Source organism: Fukomys damarensis, unplaced genomic scaffold (genome assembly GCF_012274545.1).
Source record: "Fukomys damarensis isolate Sample0158 unplaced genomic scaffold, DMR_v1.0_HiC HiC_scaffold_3, whole genome shotgun sequence".
Taxonomy (NCBI): domain Eukaryota; kingdom Metazoa; phylum Chordata; class Mammalia; order Rodentia; family Bathyergidae; genus Fukomys; species Fukomys damarensis.
The window spans coordinates 23,706,286-23,724,100 of NW_022900915.1; the positions used below are offsets into that span (position 1 = coordinate 23,706,286).

At 37.4% G+C, this 17,815-nt stretch overlaps 1 long non-coding RNA gene across 1 annotated transcript in view; it reads right to left on the minus strand.

Moving 5' to 3' along the window:
* Positions 1–5,055: 5,055 nt before the first annotated feature.
* The window catches only part of LOC104851420, a 58,243-nt gene continuing 45,483 nt past the window's right edge, over positions 5,056–17,815 (minus strand). The window contains exon 3 of the long non-coding RNA XR_777221.1: positions 5,056–5,092. This is a non-coding gene — a long non-coding RNA (uncharacterized LOC104851420). The remainder of the gene's footprint in view (positions 5,093–17,815) is intronic.

Below are 17,815 nucleotides of genomic sequence, written 5' to 3' on the forward strand. Positions count from 1 at the left end.
ATCTAAAATTGCCTGGATTCATTGGAGCCAATCTAGGAAGAGAGGCTTTGAACTCTGTAGTCTTTATTACCTACTATTCTTTAGACTTAGTTTCAGTGGTAATTTTAAATAGCAAGCCTCTGAGACAGTAACCAAGTTTGGCAGTCATCACAAAGGTGGAAGGGGCTATGCCAAAGCCACAACCCAGGGTCAAAAGAATCTTCATCCATCTGGAGATAAAAATCAAGATGTGATGTTAAAGGGCATTGCATCAGGAGTCAGAGGGCCTCGAGTACTGTGATAAGCACCAGCTCTTCATCCCCACAGACTCCGGGCCCTGCCTAAACCTGTGGCTACTCTGTCCTTACCTTGAAATTATGATAAAAGTTTCTGTGCTACCCAAATGAGATTGCTAAAGAAAAAAAATGCTTTGAGAAGTTAAAGAACTTGGGAAATTTAAGGCAAGTTTATTCTAAAAATCTCTGACCAGTATGGAAATATTTGCCTTGCAAAAACTAATGTTTCTTTTATGGATGTCGGGCTTCTCTGTGCATATTTGACTCTGTCAAAATATTTCTGTTATCCTTCCTTTGAAACAGGTGGATGATAAGCTCCATTCTGGTGGGAAGTAGTGCCCTTCTTATCCTTGCAGAGAATGAGAACAGGACTAAATTTTACTAGGGAAACTCAGTTTGATGGACACGATGAGACAGAGGCCATGGAGCACCACAAGTGAGCACCTGTTCCCAAAGAGTCCTAACAATTCACAGACAACACAGTAAGATGGCGAGTCTTATTTACACCAATCTTCCCAGGTGAAAGCTGAAACAAATGATTTTTTTCCCCAGTGCTATAGTTTCTATTGTGTCATGTTATAAAGAAGTAAAACTATCATTATAATTCCTGATTGTGAAGAACAAGCTTTCTTTTACATTCCCTTGACTCATTTAAGAAGCACACGTGGAATGGGCATCAGCCGAGCCATTTAGGGATACAAACCAATGTTACTGGAAAAATAGATGTCATGAAACAATTATGTCATAGGGTGGGCAATTTCAGGGGCTTAGGTAGTAAAAGGTAGAATGCTTCCTCTGTACCCATGTCCTTTTGACATATAAATATCAGAGGGTTTTGTGTTCTACAGAATGCCGACCCAAGACAGTAGAGATTCTGTCAGTTTGGTCTCTTGGAAACGTGTTTTCCTTGCACTCAATTCTTGTCAGTTCCCATGGGATTCAGTATTGTGAGCATAACAGAAGTGAGAAGTAAGTTTGGAGGTTGTCTGAGGTAGCAGGTATTTATTTCAGTACATTACTTGGCAACTATTAAATTAACAAGGAAGATCTTTGCTTTTAAACATCTTAGATTCTAGCTAGGGGCATAATGGTCACACACTTTAGAAATGCCTAACCTATTAGATATGGATTCAGGACAGGAGTACATGTTTTATTGTAAAGGACCTTGTCTTCATTACTTTTCTCATCACTGACACAAAATATTCAACACCCACAACTTTCAAAGAAGGAAAGGTTTATTTTAGCTCATGATTTATAGAGTTTTCAGTCCATGGACAGCTGGCTCCAAGGCAGTGCAACAAGGAAGAAGTGTGTGGCACAGGAGATCTGCTTACTGCATGGCAGCAGGGAGGAAGACAGAGTGAAGGGGGATACCAGGGGAGGGAGACATGCTTTCCCATCTCCTTAGTGACCCATCTCCCTCCACCAGGCTCCACTGCCTAACAGCACGTTTAGCTATAGTCACCGGTGGACTAAACCGCTGGTGGTTCTCACGCCTCCACGATTCAGTCACCCCCCCCATGAATGCACCAGGCTCTGGGGGCACAGCTACATGTAAACCATACACTAAAATACCAAGAATAACCTGAATAAGTGATATGTGTGTTGTTATTTTTAAACTACATGTAGGAGCTATTGTGATTAATATAATAAAAACTCATGTAAAGTTACTAAATTCATTGTGTCTCTATCATTTCACATTTTAGTTCTGCCTTTGTGATTATTTTCATATATATATATATATACATATATATATATATGTATATATATATATATAATTCTCTACTAGAAGATAAGATGTATGAATTTGTTTTTACATGCCATTAGGCCTCTAGGTGCTCAGGAATGTTTGCTAACTGTTGATTAAGTATATTTTGTCAACCAACAGGCTGAGTGATTACAAATATACCACTCCTTGAAATTTTATACAGTTAAAAAAGGTGTTCTGCTTTGAGTTGAGGTTGAAATTCTCTGCATGCAAGTCAACATATGAAAGATAAATAAGTTAAGACAAAAGATGCACACTGGAAAGAGAGGGACCCAAAGAGTTAAAGTTGATAGGTCATAGATAATTAACTGCCTTCATCTCTCATTGTCTTGCATTTCTTCATGCTGTTTACACTTCAAAGAGTTCTGAAAAATCTTGCCTCATATAAACTGTAAGATAACTCATGAGGTAAATGGATGAGAAACTATGCAAAACAGATACTGCCTGAATCTTATCTTCAGGCTTTAAAAAGCTGCTGATATCTTGCAAGACAAAGCTGAAAGCAACTGAAGAGGTCATCTTATCCTACAAATGTTTTAAAGGAAACAGAATTCCCCAAATGCTCATGTTCCTGTCTAAGGTTGTATATCTAGAGTGTAGCAGAGTCAGGACCAGACCTCAAGCTCTAGTCTGATTCAAAACCTTTCCACTCAACTATTTAAGAGAGGAAAGTGGTATAACTCATGAATTAAGAAAGTATATATTCAAATAGTTTATGTTATCAGCTTTGTATTTTCTTTCAGTCTCTCTTTAAACAGAAGCTCAAACATACAGCTTTGTAAATTTGAAGTTAATGTTTACCTAATCCTACTGAAGATCATCATCTTTAAGTCATCACGTTTTTATTTTGTGAAGTCGTTGCAAATTTGCTACTCACCCTAATAAGAGTCAGTAAACATGTCCTTTCTATGCTTGGACATTCTTTTGTCACACTAATTCCCTCCTAAAGCCAATATCAATGCTAATTCTACATTAAAAAGATAAAGACATAAAACACAATGTCACAATAAATATTTGGCAAGCCATAGAGACACTATTTTAAAGAAAAGTGTTTCAAGACACTTTAATGCTTTCTATTGCAGTGGTTGTAGAATTACTGAGGGCTCTTTGCTAATAGGAACTCTATAATATCTATTAATGAGATTTATAAGAACACTAATAGGTAAATCCCAACCTAACTCTGTCAATAGTGATGCAAATTAATGTAATTCTAACTATTCAACTCAGGGTTATAAATATTCATGTGAATTGTCTATTCTAATGAATACAAACTCTGCATGTTCTAAATATATGTGCAAAAAAATCTAATGTGTGTTGACATCATGACAAAAAGTAAGCTATCAGCTACATGTTGAATATTCTGATTTTAGTTAAAAATATAAGATCTAGCGACACATCTGCTCTAATCATTAAAGAGGAAATGTATACTACCAACTAGAGATTTAAGGAATGACAGCTTAACATTTTCCAACTTTCAGTGCCACTGACCCATAGTTTTCATCATCAACCCAAGTACTACACAAGACCATCTGCTGAGTTCAGAGGATCACCAGTCATTTGGTAAAAAGTTAAGGAGATTTATAAATAATACTGGAAAACAGCTCAGGCATGGAGAAACCAGAAAAATGTAATATCACGGCAATATGATTAACTAACATTCTCTATGTGTCTGAAGAGAAAGAGAAAATTCTATGTAGGTGACAGTAGATGTGAGTCTATGCTATCGAAAAATGTGTTCAGAATGGACTTTGTCATATAATGTTTTAAGAAATCTAAATCATTTAAATTGTTTTTTCTTCATTACTGACTTACTTCATTGCTTTCCTTGGACATCCTGTTTGATAAATAAGCGTGTCTCTTTTTGAGGTTTCTGTCTTCATTAAATATCAAAACTCATTTAGATGGAGGTGAATACAAGCCTGATTTTTATGTAATTCTGACACCACATTCTGTTTCTGAGATGTTTGTTTCAAATACATCTGCTGTTGGATTATGTGACGGCAAGGAGTTAGTACTATTTCCAGTTCAGGATAATTAAGAAAAATTACTATATTTTCAAGGGCTATTAAATAAGCAAGTTCATTAACTATGTGCTTTTAAGAAAAGTTGTTTACATAGATAAATTTATTGGATAGCTTATTCTCTTTATGGATTATTTTAAATATGCTTGAAGTTTTCAATATTTATTTTGAGATTAAATTCATACATGTTTAGTGCTTTGGTTTATTTGTCTTCCATTGCCCACCTCTGATGGAATTTTGGCTTCAAAGCAAGCCATTGGTTTGGACCCAACATAAGCATATTCAGGGAAAATCACATTGGACCTGAAGATAAACTGTCTTAAACGCTCCTTTCCTATGTGATCATCTCATATGTGTGTTTGCATGGGTATGTGCAACCATTGCTTTCACTTTGTCCTATATATTTTAGTCTTTTGCCTTCGTCATCTCCCTCCTGTTTCTCTTACTCTATCAAATGTTTCATCAATGGCGTCTTGGTTTCATGTTGCAAAAATAGCTAATACATGCATGTGTTCTACTTCAGATGGTTCCCAACCCAGGAAAAGCATCCTTCTTTGATCATGAATAACAATATTCCTTGGTATTCCAGTTCAATAATACCTGCAAATTATAGCCCTTTACAATTTTAGCTAGACTACCTAAAGACCAGAAGAGATCTAACATAATGAAAGATAGTCCACTGCTTAAAGATTTGCTTTCCCTTAGATTTTTCCACACCCAATAATCACCACTGTCAGCTTAAATAAATTCCACTGTGAAGCGGTATATAAAGAACTAATGTTAATGTCTCTCTCCGGCATCTGTCCCCTCATGGCTGTCTCATCCTGGGATATGGTTGCACAGTGTTTTGCACTGCAGCGAGACTGTCCTCAGGCTGGCAGACAAGTAGCAGGCTTGAGAAGGCCAGTCGGACACACAATGAGTATGTGTATTCACACACACACACACACACACACACACACACACACACACACACACACACACAGCAGCAGCGGCAGGCAGCAGCGGCGGCAGCAGCAGCTTCAAACCTGAAATAAAAATCATGAAAAAGGAATAATGAGGCATAGTGAAAGAATCCTAAATTAGTACCAGCTGCTGAACAATTAGATTCAACTGCTAACAGGTGTGGAGAAGAGCCCACTTACAGGGTTACCTTTTGTCAATGGACCTCTTGAAAGGACTTTTGGTTGTAAAATTCTGAGAGCACTGGAAGTGTTTGGAGGAAGTGAATATATATCCAAGAAAAGGATTCTACTTTCTTTTCTGTTCATAATGAAAAGAGCTGGGCGTGGTGGCGCACGCCTGTAATCCCAGCACTCGGGAGGCTGAGGCAGGAGTATTGCTGTGAGTTCGAGACAAGCCTGGGCTACATAGTGAGTTCCAAGTCAGTCTCAACTACATAGTGAGACCCTGTCTCAAAACAAACAAACAAACAAACAAACAAACAAACAAAGATAATCCAAAAAACCAAAACATAATGAAAACAAATTAAATCTTCATATTTTATAGAAGTCATGGACCAGTGCAGGGAAAGGAGGGAGGTGGTGATACTCACAACCTGTGGTGCTTGGACCAGGAAATTTGTAGGAAGGGATTCTGGGATGAGAAACCTTTCAAAGTACATTGAAAATTTGGGATGTATTTGCATCTGTGCTTGGGTAAACTTTCAAAGATTTCATTAGTCTTTGAGAGAGTCTTTGAATCCCTTCTTTCACTTTTAAAACTGATGCAGTCAAAAGAGCATGAACATATAAGTCATTCCTAAATTAGAATCTCTGTACATCATGTGACCTTTCTGAGCAATTTTTTATCTATGAAATGCAAATAGCAACACTGGCCTGACTTGCTTATTGAGTTAAAGGAGTTTCCTAAACTTTAATGTACATAGTGATCACTGGGGAGCTGGTGGAAGGAAAATTCTCTCAGTAGGTCTGAAGTGGCTGGCCCATGAGATTCTGCAAGGTCTTAGAAACTTCTAGATGATATTCTGTATACTAGGTTTGGATAGCAAGGATTTCAAATCCTTGTTTGGAATTCTGACTGCACATTGGAGTTACCTGAGGAGTTAAAAATACTGATTCCCGAACCCTACCATTAAGGTTTCTGATTTGTCTGCTCTTGGATGCAGCCTGGAGATGAGGACTTTTTCACATTTCCCCAGTGTTCTGAATGTGCAGTGAGAATTACTGATTCAAAGTGCAGTGTCTGACATCTGCTAGGTGCTTATCAATCATTAGTTTCTTTAGGAGACTCCTCAATTGTGGGATAGAATAATGAAAAATGAAAGACTAAAGTGTTCTTTCTAGTGTTATAAGGGATAAAAAATTGCTAGAACTATAGACGGTGGAAACTCCATTCTGCAGTAAAAGAGTGCTGAGGTCGGGGATATAGTCCTCATCATTTCCGTGTTTCTTACATCTAAACAAACAGGAGAAAAAGGATAGTTATGCTTTCATATCACATTTTTGTTGGGAAAATTAATATTAACAAAATGCTTTGAGATCCAGAGATGAAAGGTTATTTAAGACATTTAAAATGTACAAAGCAAATGGATAGATGTGCTTTGCAATTTTTCAGTGATTACCTCAAAACAGGGCAGATAACCAAGGGACAAAAAGAAGAAATTGGTGGTGGGGATGTTGACATTGGCATGTTTTCTATAGATGCTCAGAGAAACAGCACAAAATCTGTTTGAATTAGTTGATTTTATTGGCCCTGATAATTTTTAAGGGCTTTTCTTTTCACTCAGAATATAAATTTTTGAAGTCTTTTTGCCTAGGCACAGGCGATAGGAGCCACCCCTGACTAAGCTGTTATTATTACAGATCCTTGCCAGAAAGAACTCTCACCCTTTCATGCTCCATCACCAGCCCTTCGGGAGTGCTTTAAGCAAGTGCTTTGAAATTTGCAAGTGTTGATCTCATTTATGAGTGTCCAAATTCTTTGAGAGTGAAGTTTTTTTGCTATTACTATAAAACATCAAATATTTGGAAAGGTTATTTATTGGGGTGGGGCCTAACATGGTGCCTGTAAAAGAGCCAGCTCTTCTGTGCCCTGGACTCAAGTAGATGGAATGCTTTGATAGGAATGGAAGCCAGGCACGATCCTTTCTGCCCTCAGGGTGCAGCCTTCCCTCTTCTCTACCCACTCAGCCGTGGAGGTTGACCTGCATGGGGTGCAGTAGTGGGCTCCCTCGTCTTCTGGTCTCAGGGTGGATTTGGTCAATATGGCATCATGGTAGGAGACACAGAAAGAAGAGAGAATTAAGGTTTTTATTCCTCTCCTTCCTTTCCTAATGATCTGTTGGACTGGTTCTTCTCCAAAACAAAGTCATGCCTTCCCTCAAAAGGGTCCTCTCCACATCACTGTCCTTTGGGTTCCAATAATTGCTCCTTTTATTACCCCTTCGAGCTTGTGATAGAAACAGCCCTTGTGCTAGTAGTCCAGAGTAAAGCACTATTCCTTGTGGTTTGTTTTCCTCCTGACTGATTTTCTAAATAGTCCTTTATTACATTATCTCTAAATTATTCTTACTTGGTACAAATGGGAATACCATGACCTCATCTCTCTTGTTCACTGGTATATTTTCATTGATATTTGCTGAATGAACAAATAAATTAATATTTGAGATTGTTCTTCTTTGGCGGCATTTGTGTGCTTGATTTTGGGTTTTGATCAGTTAACAAGGAGCAGCTCTGTGAGTGATGCCAGTCTCCCTGTGGATAAATTTATTTCAGAGTTAAGGCCAGGAATAGAACATCCCCATGTTTCTACTTCTTAACTTATTAAACCATTTGTATATGTCACACAGAATTTTAAACAGATAGTATGGGTTTGTATTAAAACAAGTATTTGTTCCTGATATTCCCCTTGCATACCCAGGCTAGTGGGTTACCTTTAGACAGAAACAGAATCTGTGGCACCAAGTGGCTAAGCAGTGTTTAGTAAGCATCCATGCACATTTCTTTCTTTCTTTCTTTCTTTTTTTTTTTTGGTACTGGGGATCGAACTCGGGTCCTTGCACTTGCGAGGCAGGCCACTGAACTGCTGAGCTAAATCCCCGGCCCCCCCCCATGCGCATTTCTTAAACTTCATTCTTAGTTACCTTCTCATCTTCTCTGTCTCACTTTTTTTTTTCCTTTAGCAATACAAATTACATCCATATTCTGAGATGTTGATTGGCATATTTCATTTTCCCATTTTGGGCTAAAAACAAGTCACACACACGTGTGTGTTCAATTTCAGCCTCCATTTGCTCAAAATAGCAAGAAATCCAAACTTCCCTTGGTAACACTCTTCCCAAATTTTTCTAAGGAGCAGCTTATGTAAGTCTCAGTTATTGCACTCAGAAGAGGGGTGTGGGTTAGAGCTCCTTAGCTGCAGAAATTCAGGCAATGTCTGGTCCACACCGGCCTGCCTCCTGCATCTCTTTCTGGCTCTGTATCCCCAGGAACTTCTATTGTCATTTCTGGAATCTGATGTCGGGTTGTTTTAATTGTTTGAAAATAAACCTGGTATTTTAGGCTTATTTGTGATCTCCCACTATCCAAATTAATATGTGGATGTTTTAACCCTCATTAATGTTCTAATCCCCAGAACGTTGCTATATTTGGAGCCAGGGCCTTGAAAGAGATGATTAGGATCAACTGCAGTCGTGTGCATGGATCTTCAGTCCCTGTGACTGCTTTCCTCACAAAAGAGATTCATACATCGACTCACACAAAGAAGAACACATAAAGACAGAGGGAGAAGAAGGCCATCCTCAAGCAGAGAAGGAAGGTCTGAGGATGAAACTGGCTCTGCTGCCACCTCAACCCGGGGTTTCTGGCCCTAGAACTATTAGGGTGCACGTTTCTGTTGTTGGTTCCTCCGGCTGAAGAATACATTAGGTATCTTTTGGTGTCCATCTCCCCGTTTGTCAGTCTTGGCCAGTTAACCAAGCCTGGCGGTGCCTGTGTGGATAGAGAGGTGTTCTGTGCCATCCTTTAGCAGAGAAACCCTGACTCTGGACTGTGACAGTTTTGTTGGGCAGCAGTTTAGTTCCCCTCACACCTAAGTCCTAGGTAGACAGATTTCCAAAGCGCTCACAGCAGTCGTCAGCCGCAGATATCCATCATACACGTTCTTCACGGGCTCTCTGTTCTTAGGCTGGAAATGCCGGTCCACTCATGTTTCAGACACCAATGTGACTAGCACTGATACGTGCCCTCCTGAAGATAATGGCTTCACTCGCAAAATGGCTTTGTGCTGCTGCCATTATTAGTACTCTTACTTAGGCCACTTTGCTGTGGAATCTGGAACCCAAGACAGGAGAAGTCCCTCCCCACCCCCTGCTCCAAAGTCTGCCCTTTGCTGGCCGAGACTTTACCTTTATCCGTGATTGCCAGGGTGGATGTATCCATTGTCTTACAGGGAATCTCACACATCAAAATGTGACTGTTTGTTGTCACCGCATTTCCTAAAGTCCGTACCTTTTAATAGGCTTTAAAGTGAATATTAATACTGAAGTTCACACTGGGAGCATGTATAATCTGCTTTTTGTTCTTGGAAAGCGATTTTCATAAATCATATTTTAAAAACTTACATTTTAAACATAAATTAAATGATTTAATTAAGGAAAATTCTTAGCTATGCTGTTTTCTCCTGAATGTTTCTTCTTCACCATTCCAAGAGATGATTTTTTTTTCACTTGTTTGTTTTTCACTTGTTGGGGGTTGCACTGTGTTATCTAGGCTGGCCTTGAACTCACGCTCCTGCTTTAGCCCCCCAAGTAGCTGAGCTCCCTGCCACCTTACCCAGGTCCATCGTCCATCAGACGATCTTTACATTCTCATTTTGTACTCCACAGCTCTTAACTGTTCTTTTTTCTTGCTTTCCTACATTTGGCTGAGTTCCGATTTACAGATGCGCGCCACCACTGCCAGCTTCATTTCTAGAAATTTTTGTTTTTGTAATGTTCATTTGTTCTTATTCATAGTCTCCCTTTTCTTTTTTTTTATCTTTTTATTGAGTTTATTGGTACATTTTAGGGGTATAGTATAGCTACATTCGTTGTTGGGATCTTGTACCTCTGCACGACAGGTCTTAGTTCTCATTTTTTCCCCTTGTCCCTGCCCTCCCTTCACCCCCTCCTCCCCTCCCCATCTACAAACACTTTATTTCCATCTTTTCTTTATCTCACATTTTTTTCTTTTCCCTTATTACCCTTCCCCTACCCATCCCACCTTCCCTACACCTTTAGCCCCTTTCTTCCCGTTAAGAGTTTATAATTTTGACTCACAGACTCCTCTGGAGTGGGCTTTTTAAAACCCTTTTTCTGTGTAGCCATATCTGTTCTAGTGGTGGTGGCACGCACTCCGGCTTCCTAGGAGCCCCTTTGCCCCAGCCTGAACCTCAGGAGCCCCTTTGCCCCAGCCTGAACCTCATGTTGGGTTTTAGTCTTGGAGCTTTGCTTCCAGGGCAATGTCAGGGCTGATACATATTTAAGTGACTGAGTAAAGGAAACCTCATTCAGGCTGAACTGTGAGGCTACTTGCAGCATTCTGCTCTTTTCAGCTGCCTTTCTTGGCCAGGGAATCCTATCCTGACCCTATTTCAAGCAGTGAGCCAGCTTCAGCCCCAGCTCCCCTAGGGACTCGGTCCCCATTCTGTGCTTAGCAAACTCCTGGGCCACCAGTGCCTGCTTTTCAACATGTCACCCAGTTCTGTTCCATGGTCTTCTTTGGGCATCTAGGGCATAGAACTTGTTTTGGGTTGAGATTTAGTTTTTCAACTTTCTCTTGTTATATTTTGTCTATCATTTTTGTATTTGAATTGAGGCAGAGCATTGTCAGTATATGATACGGAGTGCAAATTTAATGAAGTTCCCATGATTAAAGAGAAAAATAAGACTTTTGTTGATACCAAATTTTCACAGACAAGTATTGGTTAAAAGTATTTGTAGCAGGGCTAGGGATTTAGGTCAGAGTTTCTGCTGCCTGTCTCCTAAGCTCAAGGTCCCGAGTTCGATCCCCATATTAAAAGAGACAGAGAGAGAGAGAGAGAGAGAAGAGAGAGAGAGATAAAGTATATGTAGCTATCTTACCAGACTGGCACTATTGCTTGTAAACATGAGCTATTAATTAGCTTCAATACAAAAATGTTTTTCCAAATATATATCTAGCTTAGTCATTATACGATTGACTAAGAAGGGGCTTTACTGTGTTCCTCAGGCTAGGACTCCATCTCTGAGGCTCATGTGATTCTCCTGCCTCTTTCCTACAAGGGTCCAGGACTATAGGCACATACTATTTCACCAGGTTTACAGTTAACTTAAATAAATACTAGTACAACAATAAAAACCACAAACAGCCCAGATTTTAAACACTGCATAATGTAGTCTGTAACTGGGGTACAAAGCATTTTTGAAAGTCTGAATTATTTATGCTAATGGAAGGGAACATGATAAGGATAATTCAATAGTAGTAATTTATATTTTGTTTTGCTTTGCAATTCTGTACTCCATTTAATCCAGGTTTTCATGTTTTTGGGAGTTTATACCATTTACATTCAAATGATAAAAGCACGTTCTAAATATCTGATTTGGAAAGTTTTCTAACTTCTCCTACTGTTTTATCACTTGCCAAAGTTATTTTGTTACTGATTCCTTGTGTGAGAGAGATGCTGGATTGGTTCTGAGTGATTCTCAGAATCAGGGGTTCACCTTATCTCTTTCTAAATTCATCTGTGGTCTGGCTCATATCTTTCTTTTTCGAGCATATTGGAAGGTGATGATGTGTTTTGGCTTCCACATCTTTCCAGATCTGAACTTTCCAGATCTGAAGAGAGAGGGAGAAATATTTTAAAATCCTGTAGAGGTTATATTTGGATTAAATAAAAAAGACATAGAGTTTATAAATTCTATAAGCAGATCCACAAGGGAGCTAATTCCTTCATAATATAGCTGTTATATAGTTGAAAGTTGAAAGTTAACTATTATGCTTCTGATAATGACTTCAAATTATCAGTCTGCTTCAGGTCACCTGTTTAATGAAAACGAAATGACAAGGGACCTTTCTCAGAACTGCTTTGGTGACTAGTAATATTACAAGACATCTTGACATCTATTGTTTGCCATTCCTGTTTATCAATCATAGATTGGCATCCCTTCAAACATGGAAGAAAGGAACCACTTGAGTCTCCCAAACAGTACATGATCTTTAACCTTGACCTATAAAAATGTACTGAAATAGTACTTTCTCTTACAAATCATGTACATGCTAAACCCCTATTATTTGTTTTTGAAGTACAGAAGTAAATACAACCAAATTATGGTGTAAAAGGCGCTCAAAACTTGACTTTCTAAATGAGATATATTCAGACATATGAACCTACCAATAAGATAGTAACCATGCAGACTTTCTCTGTGAAAAAATTCTCAAGTACTTTGAAATCTACATTTTAAAATTCTAGTAAGATAAGTTTAATGGAAATGTGGCTATGTTGTCAAATTTTCTGATAAAAGTTTACAATTCCATTCTTATTTTTGCTACACAGTTTTAGTGATAAACATATTTATTTATGCTCATTATATAAATTGGTAAATCAAGGAAATAACTCAGATAAGATAGAGGGAAAATGTTGTCAGATAGAAAATCTAGTTTTCTTAGACTCAAATGTCCATTAGTCAGATTTACAGAATAATTACATGAATTTCCATTTTGCTTTATCCTTTTAGACAAAACCAGTGAGAAAATGTTAAAGAGGCAGGGGAAAATAAATTTCAACTTTTCTAATATAAATGATTACTTTTCCTCATAAATTCATTTTTGTTATTTACACAATGCCAAAAATTTACCATAATAAAAATGCCGTACAGAAACAGTTCACAAGGACATTAGCATCTGCAGTTTTAAAAGAATAGATCCAAATTTAGGAATGGGCAGGCCAAAGTCTGCATGGAAATTTTGTGTGGTTCTGAAATTGTGTAGGTAGACTTATGGATTGGTTTGCAATTACTAATCTTTTTGGATATTATGTATAATATATAGGAAATTGATGAAAAGTGTATATAGCTCTGCACTCCCCAAACCTCCTTGTATTCTTTGAAATTAAAGATTAACTCTATTTCTCAAGCTGTGATTTATGAGTCTTAGCTTTAGAATTACTTCACCAGCTTACTGGGTTCCATATCAAACCCAAATCAGAATTGTCAAGGATATGCTGAATCTTAAAATTTATATTTGAAAGGAAAAGTCCAGGTGATAATATTATATACTAAAATTTAGAATCCCTGTCTTAACCTTAACATGTTTTAAGACATTTATTTGCTGCTTTGTGAAATTGTCTTCTGGCTTATATGTAGTTTACATTATTTTATTAAGTTTTTAAAAAGTTAATTTCAGTTAAGGCAATAAAAAAGCCAAAGAAAATATACATTATGGAAGATTTTTTTTTGTTTTAAAGGATAATTTAAATGATGGGAAATACTAACTTCATCATCATCCATATATTCCCAATGTTGATTAATTATAGTAATTAATCCAATTTAGCAAATGTGGTTTTGCAAACTAATGTTACAATTAAGCTCTTAAAACATGGAACCATTTTCTTTTGGCTTGTATAATAAAAAGGAAAGGACATTTAATATATGTATGACAGGAGTGATTAAGTGTATAACTCATCTGTTTTTTAGTTAATTACATTTCTTTGTAACTGAAATGGAACTTGGAGCACCACGTAGCACAATTTCCACAGAGAATCATATTCAAAGAAAAGTATCCAGCCAATAAATACAATTATGAATGAATTCCAATGCATATGTACTTCCCTTGTAGCACGTTAAAGGGAATGAATCTTTAGATTAGATTTTTCAAAAGTCCTTCCCAAGTCCTTCAGTGTTCTGATCACCCTAACGCTATTATTGAGCAGCCCAAATCACAAAGCTCAAACTCTTCCTCCACCCTACACAGAGAATTCCTTCCTCTTTCTCTTCTTTCTATGTGGATAGATACTATGGATGCCCTCCTTTTACTCCAGCCTCAGATCTCACTCGCTAGTCTCTTGATTATTGTTGCTTAAAATCCTGAGAACTAAAGTAACACATAATCTCTGTTACCCACTACTAGTGTAAACAAGTAGCATTGACTCAGAATGCGATTGTGGGAGGTTTGATGGTAGTCTGAGATTGAAAAGCTTTCACCTCCATGAATATGTCCTTAATGGTAGAGTTACCAGATAAATTTTACACGCATGGGTTCAATGAATAACAAGTACTTATTTTTGTAATTTTGGCACCTATTAAATGGTATAAAATTTGTGGTATACACTTTCACTGTGTTTTAGGAAATACAATATGTAATTAAAAACTGAATGCCATACAGTACATGTTCATTGTTAATTACAAACTTCAACCAAAATATTTTCATGTACATGTTGGTACTTTCATAGTTAAATATGATCTAAGCACTATGGAACCATATATGGGTCTCAGATTGTTGCCACAGGGAAATTTTTATTATATGCTTTGCCTTCAATTTACTTTAATAACACTTAATAATAATGCATTGAATTTATGTAACACCTTTTTATCCAATGATCCCAAAGCACAGTATAAACATTAATTCTTAAAACTCTCTAGGAGAGCAATAAGTATTTTTATACTCATTAAAATTTTTAATAAAAATATAAATGTGTGCTATAGCTGGAGCTAACATATTAAATGGCTTAATTTGCTTGGGAATAGAAGCTTTACAGTTTTTGCTCCTGGAGTTTGAAATTCAGTGCTTATTAAAAATAAGACAAAGCATTCTTTTGTGATTAGAAATTAATATATTTCCATTGTAGGAAGTCTGGAAAATACTTAAAAGTGTGAAGAAGGTTACTCATAATCCTATAGCATAGAGATAAGCACTTATTATTTGGTATGTTTTCTACAAATCCTCTTTTCATGCATGTATTTAATTATACATGCAGATTTTTTACATAATATATTCAAAGCATTCTTCAATGTTTTAAATTACTTTTGAATTTGGAATTTTTCAACAAATATGTAGCAAACACCAGGTAATTGATACTATTTTAACTATTCATGTACTTTAGATACTGAGGTTCTTCTAGAGTTCTAGGGTTACAATAATTAGATAATGCTTATTCTTATGCAAAACATCCTTGCATTTCCCTGTTTATTTCCTTAGAGTAAGTTTTAGAAGTAGAATTACTGTTTCAAATGGCATTGAAACAATGTAGGGCATACATGTATGTCAAGAAATTAGTTTCTAAAAGGTTTTTACTGCTTTGCCTAGGAATTTATCAAGTCTTTTATTTACAGAATTAAAACTGGGTATTAAATTTCTGACAAAACTTAATTTGAAACTAAAGAAAAGTAAAATAATATCACAATTGTAGAGTCAGTTCTGGGTCACTCAGATTTGTTTTAGCTATGTGATCATAGGCAAGTTATTAATTTCTGAGTCTCATTCCTTGTTTCTATATTGGAGATTATAATGTCTATTCTATTGAACTACTATAAGCTTTAAATGATGCAACCATAATTTCTGGAAATTTCTCATGGGCTTAATATTTTATCCATTCCCACAGATTTAAAACGTATGTATGTGCTGACAAAATATAACTATTTAGCTCCAGATGAACCTGCCTCTTGCAATTTTGAATTGTGTATCCAATTCCTCATCTGACATCTCCATATGAGTGTCTCACAGTTATATTCATCATACAGTTTTCAATACCTGTGAATACGGTAGCTCTCTCTAAGTCTTTACATGCATATATAAAATATATTTTATTTTATAAAGTTATGTTATTACTAACTGGATTCTTCAGAGAAACAAAATGCATAGACTAATAGGATTCACACCAACACACACACACACACACACACACACACACACACACACACACACTCTACATGTTCTCTCTTGGCAAGTCTGAGATTTGTAGGACATTAATTTGCTAAGAAGAATTGGCATTGAATTCTGGAATCAGGGTGGTTTGAAAGTGTCCATTTGTCTCCTCAGGGACTTCACCCTTTCTTTAAGTCATTCCACTGATCGGATGGGGTTTACCTACATTAATAGATCGTGGTGGCAAACTCAGGGCATGTGTGCCACGGCAGCATCTTCATGTCACTGAAAGCTCTGAAATGTTCACCATCACTGCTATAGAGGATAATCTGCTTTATTCCATTTTAATAATATGAATGTTAATTTCTTAAAAAAATCTGAGCATAGCTACATTTGAACGAGTCACTAGGTGCTGCACTGCAGACAAATCAACACACAAGGTTAATCATCACACAAAGTTGCTGTGTATACTAAGCACGAATCAAGTGGTTCCTCACCACCAACCTATTTCTTCTACAGTTTTCTCCATCTCACAATATGCTCCAATCATTCAATTGTTTGTTCTGCTGGACAAGCCAGATAATTGGAATTGGTAATATCTTCTCCCTGTCCATTTGTTTCAAATTCATCAAGACCTGTGTATTTCCCTTTCTAAATGTTGCTCCAATCCTTCCTCTTTCTCTATCACCTGCTATAACTCTTAACTAAGAGTCCCATCTTCTCAAAGAAAGCAATACAAACTGATTTCTTGCCATACAATATGGATTAGGGGGAGGGTAAGGGGAAATGAGTAGAATAAATGTATATCCCAGGAACCTAATAAGCTCAATGAATATAGACATTATATGGCACAATATAAGCTAAGATAATAATATCAACGAGTGGAAATTGGGACAGGGAAATTAGAAGAGGAGAGGAAAAGGGGAGGAAAGGGGAAAGGGATTTTAAAAAAGCTGTAGTATATACATGTACTCACTCCCTAAGACGATTGTAAACTGCATGTACTACAAACATGTACTTGTGGGAGCACTGGCCAGAGGTATGTATGTATGAGATGAATATGCAGAGACAAAGGATTTTTGGAGCCATAAGCCCAAATCTTCCTGGAATGTATGGCTGAAAATGAAATGATAGCCTACAGGGCCACAAGTCCATGTAGGGCCAAAACACATTGCCTGACGGAATGTATGCTCTGGCCCTTGTCCTTCCCATACTCTGATTTATTACTAAGATTGAGCCAAAGGTCAGTCATGTAACAGATCACCTTGTCCTCCCTGTTCCCTACATGAATTCTTGCACAGATGTCCTTTATTTGTCCTTTATCCTTGCTACCTGGTCTTAAACAAAAAGCCACAGAAGCTTCAAATCAGGGCTGTTTTCTTGAGATACTCTCACAGAGGGGTATTGGCAAGGCAGCCCCTCTGGGTCCTCTTGGAATTTAAACTGATCACTGACTCAGAGTAATCTCTCATTCTTTGTACCATGCCTAGTTGTGAACTGTGACAAGTGGTGCCCAACATGGGGCACATGTGAGGCAGAGTTGCTGCACTCAAAACAGAGGACCAACCTCCCAAAGCCTGGAAGAGGAACAAGGGTATTTCTGGTAAGGGGACAAGTGTGACCACAGGAATAGCTTGGGAGCCTTAAATTAGGTTTATCAGTTCAGGGTTCTTTTAACTGTCCAACTGCTAAGTGAGTGGGGGAAGTTCCTTTGTTTTACTTTTTGCTCTTTTACTTTCATTCATTTAGTATCAAACTTTACTCAGAGAGGAAAGCCAATCAAACAACATTTACATTGTCTTTTTTTTTTTTTTTTTTTTTTTGGTACCCGGGATTGAACTCAGGACCTTGAGCTTGTGAGCCAGGTGGTGGCACCACTGAGCTAAACCCCAAGTCCCTACAATGTCTTTT